We start from the raw sequence: 11,310 nt of genomic DNA, 5'->3' as shown, positions 1-11,310 counted from the left end.
AACAAACCGCTTCATGGTACAATCTGAAGTTTGGCAATTGGAAACCTCCTCTGTCTTTTGCATCAAACAGAATCTTTTGCTTAATTCTCGGTTTTCTTCCTGCCCATACAAATTTTGAAATCTCTTTTTGCCACCTTTGAAAGATTTTTGCATCCTTGATAATTGGGATCGTTTGGAACAAAAACATCAATCTTGGCAATACATTCATTTTAACTACTGAAATTCTCCCCATCAATGACAAATTCAAGGTATTCCATTTCTCAATGTCTTGTTGAATTTTTTCCCAAAGTTTTTCATAATTATTTTTGTATAAATCTATATTCTTCATTGTTAAATCTACACCCAAGTATTTGGTTCTTTTCACTACTTCACATTGAGTTTTATTCTGTAAGTCCTTACTTTTCTTTTCTGACATATTCTTGCACAACACCTTAGATTTTTCTTTATTTAAATAGAAACCTGCTAGGTCTCCAAATTCTTTTATTTTATCCAATAATATTGGCATATTTTCCAAGGGCTCTTCAATAATAAACATTACGTCATCGCAAATGCCCTATATTTATATGAAAAGCCCTTAATGTTCAATCCTTGTATCCTTCTATCTTGTTTGATTTGTTTCAGTAAAACTTCTAGAATCCAAATGAACAATAGTGGGGACAAAGGACATCCTTGCCTTGTCCCCTTTTGTACTTTAAAAGGCTCCGTCAAGTCCGTATTAACAATTAATGCAGCTTTCTGTTCAGTATATATAGCCTCAATACAGTTACGAAATTGTTCTCCGACCTCCATGTGATTCAACACCAAATACATAAAGTCCCAGTTCAAATTATCGATAGCTTTTTCTGCGTCCGCAAAGAGAAAAGCCACTTCTTTATCTGGATGCTTTTCATAATATTCAACAGCATCAATTACAACTCTCATGTTGTCTCTAATTTGTCTATTGGGCAGAAAACCAGCTTGATCTTCGTCAATCACCTTTGACAAATGAATTTTAAGTCTTTCAGAAATAATTTTGGCAAACAGTTTATAATCCGTATTTAAAAGAGAGATTGGGCAATAATTTTTAACCTTCGTTACATCCTGGGATTCCTTTGGTATAAGCGAGATGTTTGCTTCTTTCCAAGATGCCGGAATTCTTTTAGTTTCTCTTATGTCATTCATCAGAAGTTCTAGTTTTGGGGTAAGCTCCATCTTCAATTTTTTATAATATTTCGCTGTGTATCCATCAGAACTTGGAGCCTTTCCCAACTTAGCTTAGAGTCCACTATACCACAGTGGCTTTTAAAGTTCAGACTCAAAAAAACAAGAATGGACATCAGCACTTCAGACCTTTATTTCAGTCAGGGTATGGCAGGCATCAGTTTTAGAACCTCTTTTAAATCCCAGGAATGAGGACTGAATATATGTTCCCTTTAACCAAACCTGATATTAAGGGTAGAAGGTTCTGAGTGTGGCTTCCAAAGACAGAAGTCTCAGCCTCCCTCAGTTTTTATCTCAGAGGACATACATTCAAAATGGCATCTGGCTTTGCTTGGTGGGGAGGGGGAAAACAGAGCAGAGGGACAGGTTGAGGCTCTCTGGGTATGGGGTGGGACTACCCCTCACTGGTAGTCCATGCCCCACATCCCTGCCAGCCACACTCATCTGCTTTGGCTGCTACAGGAGGAGGAGAGCTGGCCAGTGCAATTAACACTCAGCAAGTATGCACTCTCTGCTGTTCTCCTTCTCCTGTAGTGGCTAAGGCGAATGAGTGCAGCCGGCAGGTAAAGAACGACCCTTCTCTTCTTCGCATGCCTGCCTGCTGACAGGATCTCTCTCTTTCCCCTTCCCCCGCCCCCCAAATCTCCCAAAAACCCACCACCAAAAATTTTCTGGCTACGCCCCTGGGCGTGCTGTCTGAGTCATGACCTTTTTGTAGCTCCAGTGTTCTCCAGTCACTTAAGTGGCTAGTGAATTCCCCCTCCCTCCCTATCACCTTAGCCTTGCAGATATGGACACTTAATATAATCAGTCTGGCAATGAAACTTGAAAAGACAGGTGTGAGCTGCCCCTTGTTTCTTTCAAGCCAGCTTCTTGGGTAACTGATCGTTTGGTTGTAGGAAATTTCCTAATGCTGCAAAGAGAATTGAGAACAACATTGCAGTTTTAGTTCAGCTACCTGCACTGAGAGAGGATCCCCAGTATTTTGAAATTCTTCTGGAGACAGAGGTTATATAAAAGCACTTCATGCACAGGATTGGTACCAGAATATTATGACAGAACCCTTTCATGCCCTTGTGGGTGTTTTTAGTTGGTGAGCCTGAAGCCTGGGGTCCGTCTCTCTTGAGTCTTGACTGAGGTGATCCTCTTTGTGAGATGTAATAGGGTTGCCAGCTTTGGTTTGGGAACTACCTGGAGATTTTGGGGGTGGAACCTGAGGAAGGTGGGGCTTGGAGAGAGTAGGGACTTCAATAGGGTATCTGATATATACAAAAGCCCTGACTTATTGGCACTTTCCAGGTCTCCCATTGGCTGTCCATCAGCCATTGGCCCATCAGCCACCACTCAAGAGTACTCGCATGCCATTGGCTGGATGCTGGGTCCACTCCTCTCTCCTGCCCACTGCCAGCCTGGCCACTGTTCCCTATCAAAATGCCAAAACGGCTCTCTCCTGCTTGGCTCCTCCATGGCTGGCTGGCTGGCTACTGAGGTGGGCCAGCAGCCATCAAACCATTATCTTCTCCTCCTGCTGTGGGGCTCACATTCCCCTCAGTGGCTGTTGCTAGGCAAGCAAGCTTGGTTCTGATAGTAAAAAGGCAGGGGGAGGAGGCCCTTTCCAGGCCTACTTTGACCTTTGTGGGGGACTCATTGGGGTCAGTCCTGACTAGGGGTGCCAGCTCCTGTTTGGGAAATCCTGGAGATTTTGTGGTGGAGTCTACAGAAGGCAGAGTTTGGGGAGAGGTCTCAGCTGAATATAATGCCACAGAATCCACCCTCCAAAGCAGTTGTTTTCTCCAGGGGGAGAGAGAGATCTGTTCTTTGGAGTTCAGTTGTGATACCAGGCGATACCACAGCCAGTGCGGCATAGCAGCACTTCAGAGCAGGGTCTGCTGGACCCAGGTTCTTGCTGTGGAAGCTGAGTGGGTGATTTCAGACCAGTCACAGACTTTCAGCCTAACCTACCTCACAGGGTTGTGCAGAGAAAGACTGTAACTTTCCTCCTGTGGAACCATCATTGCCAATCTCCAGGTGAGGGCTGGAGAGCAGTCAGAATTACAGCTGCTCTCCAGATGGCAGAGGTCAGATCCCCTGGAAAAATGGTGACCTCATTGTCATTATACTCTGCTGAGGTGGCCATCCTATGACAGCCAGTGTGACGTAGCAGTTAGTGCTTCAAAGCAGGGTCTGCCATACTCAGGTTCTTGCTGTAGAAGTTGAGTGAGTGATTTTTGGACCAGTCACAGACTTTCAGCCAAACCTACCTCACAGGGTTGTTGTGCAGATTGAAACGGGGAGAGGAGAATGATGTGAGCTGCTTTGGTTCCCACTGCGGAGAAAAACTGTACCTTTCCTAGGTGGAGGCTGCAAGGAGGGGGGAAGAGATGGAAAGCTGAAATCAGAGGGGCAGGTAAAGGTAGATTGATGGTTGGCTGGGAAGGAGATAAGGTTGCCACCTCCAGGTTGGGAAACTCCTGGAGATTTGAGGGGTTGAGCCTGGAGAGGGTGGGGTTTGAGGAGAGGTGGGACCTCAGACAGGTACAATGCCATAGACTCCACCCTCCAAACCATCCATTTCCTCCTGAGGAACCAGGAGTGTTGCTAATCTCCAGGTGAGGACTGGAGATCACTCAGAATTACAACTGCTCTTCAGATGGCAGAGATCAGTTCCCCTGGACAAAATGGTGGACTCTGTGCCATTATACTCTGCTGAGGTTGCCACAGCAAATTGACACTGAGTGCCCAAGGCCATGGCACCCACCTAAAGCCTCTTTCTGGAGCTCATTGCATTTATTTCCACAACGAGCATTATTCCTAGTAATGCCATATAGTCCACCTTCCAAAGCACCCATTTTCTCCAGGGGAACTGTTCTCTATCACCTGGTGATCAGTTGTAATCCCAAGAGATCTCTAGTCACCACCTGGAGGTTGACAACCCTAGGTGAGTGTGATCCAAATAGTGGGGTGTATCTATATGACAGAACAACAATAAAGAGGCATGGTATTGCAGTGTACAGAATAACATCATGTAACACTATTAGCATTGTGGAACCCACTGCCAGAGGCTGTAATGACATCTGCTAACTAAGAAGGTTTTTAAAGGAGGATAAAGACCATTCTACACAGAGTAGGGAATCAGTGGCAAAGAGTCTGAGGTCTGAATTGAGAAGAATCCATGTCATTTCTTGTCTCTGTCAGGAACTCATTAGTTAGCCTTGGGAAAACCATTATCTCTTTCTGCCTCAGCCCTAGGGTTGCCAGCTCCAGGCTGGGAAACACCTGGAGATTTGGGGGGTGGGGCCTGAGGAGGGTGAGATTTGTAGAGAGGTGGGACTTCATTGGGGTATAATGCCACAGTAGAGTCCACCTTCTAAAGCAGCCATTTTCTCCATGGGAACTGATCTCTGTCACCTGGAGATCAGTTGTAGGGATACCATTCCCCAGGTGAGGCCAGGGGCTCCCCCGCTTTCCCGGGCTCCTGCCTGCCACCGGCCAGCTTGTTAGCAGGAGGAAATTCCCCCTCATACCATGCACAACAAGCTGACATTACATGGAAGTGGTCAGCGTATTGGTGACATGTGTGGGCGATGCTCTGCTTTTTGGGCCAAACTCTATGGGTTTGAGGCTGTTTTTAACATAGAGTTTTGCCCAAAAAGCAGAGTGTCGCCCCCAACATCACTGATACGCTGATGTCACTTCCAGGTGTCATCAGCATGTTGTGTGAAGTCCCTGCCCACCCCCAGAATGCCCCTCCAAATCTCCCTGCCAGCAGGACGAAGGGACCTGGGAACCCTAATCAATTGTAATAGCAGGAGCAATTGTAATAGCAGCTACCACATGGAGGTTAGCAACCCTCAGCCCTGTAGCTAAGGACTTTGGGGGGGAGCGGGCCTCGGGAGGGCCCACCAGCCAATTAAATCAAAGTTGTGGTGGAACTCCTAAGGCAGCCCTGCATACACACCCAGGCTCCAGGGCAAGGCAGCCTAATGCCTAATGGCCATAGCTCCCCTCCCCACCCCCCTGCAAAGGCTGGTCTTCCCTGCAGAGCACCCAGCTCCCTCCCTCCCTAAGGAGCCCCAGTTCCCCCGCCCGTGGTGGCGCAGCACCAGGGACAGCCTGACCTCCACCCTCAGCTCCCTCCCGGGGCCAGGAGAGGCAAGGCTCGCAGCAGTCAGGCCATGAAGATGCTGCATGCAGGCTCCTCGGTGCTCCGGAGCACAGCCGAGCACACCTGGCCAGGGCCAGAGGAGGCAGCTGCCTGCCTCCTTGCCTGGCCTGGCTTACTTGCTGCTGGGTAGTGATGCAGTGAGTGTCTCATGGAAGCCCAAGAAGGAGGCTTCTCCCCACACCTTTCATGTTTGCTGCCTGCTCAGGCTGCTCTTTAGCCCAGCCTGGCCGCCACCGCTGTTTGTGCTGCCCTCGTCCTCTTTGCTGACAGGCAAAGGGGGGCGGGAGGCCCTGGGGGAGCCAAGGCTTGGGGAGGGCCCATAGAAACCACTAGGGGCCCGCGGGGCCCACGGTAGCTACACGCCTGGCAACCCATAATCTGAGTTCATAGTTGAAGAAGAATTCAAATCTGAGACTTTTTAGCTCATGTAATTAGCCACTAAAACTACATTCTGGTTTCTTGGCAAAGTTCAGTCCCAGCATTTCACCTCTTCTTCTTTTATTACTAACTGACCCCTTCTCCCCCCATTTTAGTGAGTCGTCTCAGCCCCTGTTTGCTCCCTTGCACATACTTTGAACTACAGCAGTCCATAGCTGGTGTCAGCATTTGCTGTGGCAGGCATGCAGGGCCCAGCACCAATCCTGCTAGTGCCTGTTGTTTTTCAGCAACAGCAGCAGTGCTTTATGGCAATATCCTCATGTCAGCACAACTTAATTCCAGCAGCTTGGCTGAACTTTTGCAGCACTATGAGTCAGCAACATGCATGTTGCTTTCAGGAGGAAAGTGTGGCACTGCTCTTCTCAAGGACTCCAGAGTGAACTAGACAAAACACATAATGCTGGAAAGAAATATGGTTTTATTTTGCAAATTACAAATTGGTGTCCCGGATAGTCTGTATAACCACAGCCCATTTGTGTATGTAATCACTGTGTTGATGCTTGTATTTAACTAGCGCCACTTACATTCAAAAGCATCTCTTGGTGCAGAGATTTTTGGCATGATCTACAGGTGTACAGTTCAAAAACATGAGGTTTTGCCTGAAATGGCATTTACAAATGTTACATTTTTGAGGCCAGTTGTGGTTGAGCAAGGACTCTGTACACGCTCAAAGGCATTATCCACCTTGCATGTCTGGGGAGGGGGCCAAGACGAAATAAATTAGGAGAGCCTGTGAAAACCTGGAGCTGACTCCACACCGGTGTTTAATACATCACTCAAGTAAAAGAAAATTCTGCAAAGTGCGAGGAGCAGGATTTGGGATGGCTTCTGACCGACACAAAGCATGGTGACAGAGCCCATAATAATGGCATGAAAGGAGTTTATCACCTTGAAACATGTCTACTGCGTTGCTACACCAGCTTAGTCAGAGAGGACTCTTATTTTTCCCACTGGCATAAACTTGTAGAGGAAGGACTACAGCTCCTCAATATTTCCTTGGATTCTCTTTATGCAGTTACCAGATAGGAAGCCATAAGAACAATTAAGAAACTTCAATTTAAGTGCAATTATAACAGTACATTCTGTAGGGCATGATGTGTTCGTTTGACTCAATTTGTTGGCATTCTTCTACCTGGAGAGCTTCCTGATTACCACTCATATTTGACTGTTCCTTGCTATAGGCATGTTTTTATGTTGGCACGCCTTAATGCCCTACCACAAAGATGTCAAATTCGTTTGTTACAAGGGCCAGATCTGACATAAAAGTTACTTTGTTGGGCTGGGACATGTCTACCATAAAATGAAATGCAAGGTGTGAGAGATATAAACTTTATAAGTGACATAGGCAAACCCAATTAATGATATTATTATTTTTTTACTCTAAATACAAACAAAAGCAATTGATTCCTAGGAGGAAAGCAATTTATTTTACTGGGTAATCCACAAAGGCCCCAATAAGTGTATTTAACCTTATGCAACACTAGTTTTTTTCCAAGGGATACCATACCCGCCCCCTAGCCATTTCCTTTCATTTCTTGACAGCTTTGACCACACACACCTCACCATGTGTGCCCATGTGTGTCTACTTGCCCCAGTGCGTCTGCTCCCCCCCCCCAGTAGCCTTCCCTCTCTTTCACCAGTTCTTGTGTGCTGGATTAAAGCCCTGGAGGGGACAATTTTGGCCCTCGGGCTGCATGTTTGTCATCCCTGCCCTATCATCTAGAGTTTTGCAAGGGAGGTATCTTAATATGTGTCCGATAGAGTATGTGATTGTGGTGCAGGCAGTGTAGACACCCTGTATCACGTGACCTTTGAATGCAATTACTTTTCTGAGCCTAGAAATCTTTTAATTCTTACTGTGCTCCAAAATATAGATCATATGGAGACATTACCTCTTTTATTAGAAGATAACAGCAGACCTATCACTCCTTTAGCTGCAAAATTTTACGCCTCTATGATAGATTTTCGTAGCCATTCAAATGGGGTCTGGCTTTTCCTGTATTTTAGTCATCTGCTTAAAATTGATAAGTTAAGAAGCAGTATGGGTAGATAGAAGGAAAACCGGAAAACGATCAAACAGTATTTTCCCCCAGTGACATACATTTGGGGTTTTGAATAGTTGCAGCTTCGCAAATCCTTGAACAAATCTGTTATTTGAACTATTTGTGCAACAGGAAAAAAGGACTGTGGTGGGCAGTGGACAAGGATAATAGCAACTGGCTAAGACTTTTCTCCCTTCCTAAGAATGGAAGGAAGAGCTGCAAGAAGAAGAAAAAAGGACCTGCATTTCTGCTGGATAAGCTTTCAGTGGCAGCTACCCAGATGCTTCCAGGAAGCCTGTAGGATAGCAACAGTCCTCCCTGTTTTTGGCCTCTAGCAACTGGCCTTCAGGTATGCTACTCCTGAATATTGGTGCTCTATTAACTCATAATAGGAGCTGCGGTGGCTCAAGTGGTTAAGACGCTGAACTGCAGGCTGTGGAAGGTCAGTAGTTCAGCGGTTCAAGACCCGGGTGCCGCAAGACAGGGTGAGCTCCTGTCTCTAGTTCCAGCTCCTGCCAACCTAGCAGTTCGAAAGCAAGAAATTGCAAGTAGATAAATAGGGACCACTTCGGTGGGAAGGTAACAGCGTTCCGTGTGCCTTGGTGTTTAGTCATGCCGGCCACATGACCACGGAAACGTCTTCGGACAGCGCTGGCTCTTCGGCTTTGAAACGGAGATGAGCACCGCAACCCTAGAGTCGGATTCGACTGGCTTTCGAGCAAGGGAACCTTTACCTATACCTTTATTAACTCATAACCTCTCATATCCACTGACAGAACCAACAGCCAGATGTCTGTCTAATGCAATGTTTTTTAACCTTTCATCCACTACCATCCCTCAAAGTACATAACATAATCACTGAATGTTGCTGAAACTGCAAGGAAACAATAAGGACATAAAACCAGCACCTTAGACAAGGCAACTTTATTTGTATATGTGTTGTGTAAGTATAGGATACACAAAGCTCAGACATGCTTTCAAGGAGAACCTTGGGCATGAAGGTCACCATCGAATTCCTCCATGTTAGGTTTTGCTATGTGCCACTTTTTGGGGGACATAGGGGAGACATCAAGGCTTTGGGATTTTGTCCTGGGGGGGGGGGGGAAGAGACCCTGAACCTGAACCTTCTTCCAACTCTCCTCTACTGATTGTCAGAAGAAAAGAGTAAGAGTCCAGTAGCACCTTAAAGACTAACAAAATTTGTAGTAGGGTATGAGCTTTCGTGAGTCACTGCTCAATTCTTTGGTATCTGGTATTTGGTAGCTACCACAACTTTTGTTAATCTTTAAGGTGCTACTGGACTCTTACTCTTTTCTACTGCTGCAGACAGGCTACCCATCTTGGTTGTCAGAAGACATTTCAAGTGAAGAGAAGGGTCTGCCTAAATCCTTAATATCCTGAATGCCCCAAGAAAGGTCCCTGTTAAGAATCATAGGCACTGACCTGGATAGCCCAGGCAAGCCTAATCTCATCAGATCTCGGAAGCTAAGCAGGGCCAACCCTGGCAAGTACTTGGATGGGAGACCTCCAAGGAATACCAGGGCTGTGACGCAGAGGTAAGCAATAGCAAGCCACCTCTCTGAAATGTCCAAGCCTCACTAGGAATCACAGAAGTCAACCATGACTTCCGGGCATGCACACGCACATAGAGAGAGACACACAGAGAGACTCACAGGCATAACCTCTTTTTTCAAAAGCTTTTCTAGGCTATTGTGTTGTTGTCATGCTATGAATACCATTAATAAATTCTGTTGTTGCTTGACATAGTACTTCTGTTCCTGTCCACTCACCTTCTTGGGCAACAAATGATCCTGCAGGGGGCTCATCTGGGTGGCACCTGACTTCCGCATGGCCAGTGTACCTGAGTATGAATGAAGCCTGAGCAAGCATGGCCTGTTGTGTGCATTGATCTGGCACTCTGTCAAAGAGAGGGTCTTGGATCGTGCATACAGGTATCAGACCTACAATCTGCAGGTGCATCTTTTGGTGTGCAAAAGGTTCCATACAAACAGGAGGAAAGTCAGGGATGGTAACCAGCAATGTTCCCTCTAAGCTGTGGAGTCTTGTGAGCAATTAGTCTGCTTTGTAAGCTCGTGGCATTAAAACTGTGAGCGAGCAATTTGGCTACTGCATAAATTAGTTGGTTCTGGCGCCATCCTCCCTGAGCTAAGACAAAAATGTGTGAGCCAGAGGCTAAAAACTGAGCTAGCTCACTCTAATTCAGCTTAGAGGGAACACTGCTTGTAACTGACCCAAGGTTACACCAGCAACTGCATGTGGAGGAGTGGGGAATCAAACCCAGTTCTCCCAGGTTAGAGTCTGCACTCCTAACCACCACACCAGAAAAATCAAAGTGTGCAGTGTACACAGAGTGTACATATATTTGGTATGTCTTGTGAACAGGTGCTAATGTCTGCAGCTCAAGCAGTTGTGAAAGGCATAAGAGCTGCTAGCTCACACTAACTCAGCTTAGAGGGAACACTGGTAACCAGTGTGTGTGCAACCCTCTTGTGATATTTATCTGTAGCTGAGAGCTGTTCTTTTGTCTGTTTGCTGGCCACTGTGTGAAACAGGATGCTGGACTAGATAAACGAATGGTCTGAGTGCTCCCTCTAAGCTGTGGAGTCTTGTGAGCAAAAATTCTACTTTGTGAGCTACTGGTATTAAAGTTGTGAGCGAGCAATTTGGCTACTGTATAAATTAGTTTGTTCCGAAGCCATCCTTCCTGAGCTAAGACAAAAATGTGTGAGCCAGAGGCTAAAGAACTGTGAGCTAACTCACACTAACTCAGCTTAGAGGGAACACAGGGCTCTTCTTATGTTCTTATACTTCATAAGAATGGAAGGCAAGGCTGCTGGTGGCCTCGGTGTTGATCCAACTCTCCTCCGATTCTGAGAATTTTACTTTATTTGTAATAACACTAACCTTTTCCCACACAAGATGAAATCATAGATTTCCAGAGTAGAAACCGATGATGCACTGAGTCAGGATCCTCCGTCCTCAAATACTTTGAGATGAAGTGGCATAAATTATTTCAGTAATCTTGGCCTCAACCCTGCTAGGTAGGGCAGCATGATTATCATTAGCTCCATGTTCAATGAGTCTGCCCTCAGTGAGAACTGAGAAGGCTTGTGGTCTTCCAGGTCTCCCCTTGAATTTTCAGTGGTCAAGTAGATTTCTAGCCATTCCCCTTGTGTAGAGTATGGGAACATGAGCACGCATATTCTGTCCAGGTCAGTAAGAAATTATTTTTTTCTGCCTTGTAATCTAGTGCAAAGATGCTTGAGCATATGGACACTTGAGATTTATTTTACTCATCTTTTAATTTTTGTGGGGGTGGGAGAGTATCCAACACCTATGACTGTGCAAGGAAGTTAGGGGGAGGACTAGTGTTTCAACAGGCTGGCAAACTGAAGGTAAATTTAAAGAAAACCCGTGTCCCTTTTTTTTTTTTGCACAATTGGT

The sequence above is a fragment of the Gekko japonicus genome, unplaced genomic scaffold, assembly GCF_001447785.1.
Source record: "Gekko japonicus isolate JY-2015 unplaced genomic scaffold, Gekko_japonicus_V1.1 scaffold2454, whole genome shotgun sequence".
NCBI lineage: Eukaryota > Metazoa > Chordata > Lepidosauria > Squamata > Gekkonidae > Gekko > Gekko japonicus.
The sequence above is the reverse complement of the archived record's forward strand: the minus strand, read 5'-3'. Positions refer to the sequence as shown.